Here is a 2,475-nt window from a genome sequence, read left to right on the forward strand (position 1 = left end):
GCAACTTTTCTAGCTTGTACTTGTATCTGCATGAACACAATAAAGAAAATTGCAGCTTTAGAATATAAAGAAAAATATTTTTCTAAAGTGTTATTGAATAAAATCACATTTTTTCCTTAAAAATGCTAAAAGGAATATCCACATGAAAAATGTGTCATTTATTAAGGCACTTGTGAGGGAGGCAAGGTTGGTATCCAAGTAGAATCATATGTCGTGAGAAGGAACTAGGTTTGAATGGCTTGAAAAAGTCTCATGGGCAAGCAAGGATAAATCCAAGAGGGTCCCTTAGCTAGACTATAGTTTTGATGCCATTTCTATTCTTTCTTCCATGGTTTGACTTACTAAACTTGTAGTTTGTGAAGGGCCTAGGGAGGGATATAATCAAGAATCAACTGGTGAGTTGCTTTTTTCTGACTAGAGAGCTTGAATTTAAACATTGAACTCCTTCCACGAGAGAAAAATCTTGGTGGAAAGATGGATAAGATCTTGAAGATGCCTAATAGAATTTTTAAAGAAGCACAATGCCTTGGTTTAGGGAGCGAGAGCTAAAGTTATCCCTTGTATGCTAAAAGTTAGGGACATCAAATTGAGTATCGGTTAATGGACAACCCATTTCTAAATTAATATGCATTCCAAATAAGCTAGGATCTCATAGTATTTTAAAATTATTTTGATGAAAAAGGTGCCCTTGATTTGAATAGGTTCCCTCATGGTGAGGATTGTTCCAAAGTCAATCCCTTTCCATGCTAGGGAGCCACAAGGAAAGATAAGGCAAATTCAATGATGAACCAAAATTTTCCAAGTCTCATTTCCATAGAGTGCCTTGATAATATAATTGGTGCATGGGGCCAAAACTATTGATGAATTAAAAGAAAACCTAATTTGACAAACTCGGGTGATAAGCAACAAAATTCCCATGCCACGTGATGGAATCTATGATGGCCTTCAGTAGAGCCATAGAGAAAGAATCTAATGATATTTTCCACTTCCATATAGGATATTTAGAAGGTACCCAACATGATGAGTAGTAAACATGAGTGGTTGTGATAATTTTAGAACAAACATGGAATTTACCAACGAAAGAAAGGTGCTTGGTTATTTAATATTAGAGATTTTTTTCTATTCTTTCCTACATAGCTAGCTAGTGCTCAATATGATTGGTATGAAAGAAAAATGGAATGCCCAATAATTGTAATATTTTTCTATGGTCAATCTATTTCCATAAACATGAAGCCAACCAAGTGATTTTGGGAAGGAAATATTACAAGTAACAAAGATTCATGTGTCATTGAATACTAGACTTAGATTCTTGGAAAAAGGTATGGAAGAATGGAAGAGACTGGTTGATATTCTTGTAATCTTACCAAAGGGTGAGGACAGAATCATTAGAAAAATGAGTATTGACTAGCTATTGAGTCATGTGAATCAGTAAATCCCCTTAACATACCATCGTGACATAGCTTGTGCAAGAAGATAGCCAAATCCTTCCATAGACAAAACGTGAAGACCTAGAGCAAGTTGACATCCTTGGTGGATGAACCAACAAAATTTGAAAAGAAGAGAAATATTGACCACCAATGTGATGAAAGTTGTGGCAATATCAAAAATCATCTGATAGATTGAAATAATCAAAACCCCCAAGGGTTTGAAGCATTGCAAGAATGAAAGGCTATTCAATACAATCATGGGCTTTGGAAAAATAAATTTTGACAAAATGAATAGCTGGTGAAATTGGCAAGCCCATTATGTTCCTTCCCAGAAAACTATAATAATATCCAAGATATACCTTGACTTAATGAAGCCTATATGTTCAGGTCTAACAATAAGTGGTACATGGAGTGTAATATGAGGGAAAATGCTTTAGAAATGATTTTGTTGGAGGAATTCAACAAAGTGGTTATTTATATCCTCTAGATCTCTAGTTTTTTATATGAATTTGGTATTGACTTTGTTAATCAAATTACCTAAGGACTTGTTGTCACAAAGGATTGCACTCGTGATGCTAAACTGAAAGCTCAACAATCCTGTGAAATATGTAAACACCTTCAAGCCTGTGGGTTGCTCAAAGTGAAGTTGAATCTCCGAATTATAGGTCGACTCCCTTTGAAATATCTCCTAAAAATAAAACATGGGTGTGGACAAGAGTAAGAAATGGTTTGAAATGTTGAAACTGAAACTATTCTAGGAGGTCATGCACCAAAACTATGATGAAACTAGCCAAATGACTCACAAGAATATGACAGAACTTTGTTCACACAAAGCAATTTAACTCTTCAACCACATAACCGATTCCTAGGAAGGCTAAGGAAATTGTAAACTTGGAAGGAAAACCAGTTTCATAACCAAATTGACAGATAACCTTTCTACACAACCTAACACCTGTGATCTAATGAAAAGCAATGATGCATGCACTCTAAAGAGACAGAAGTTTCAAGGTTTCATATGAAACACAAAAATTACTTCTATCAAATATGT

This window comes from Cryptomeria japonica, chromosome 11 (assembly GCF_030272615.1).
Source record: "Cryptomeria japonica chromosome 11, Sugi_1.0, whole genome shotgun sequence".
NCBI lineage: Eukaryota > Viridiplantae > Streptophyta > Pinopsida > Cupressales > Cupressaceae > Cryptomeria > Cryptomeria japonica.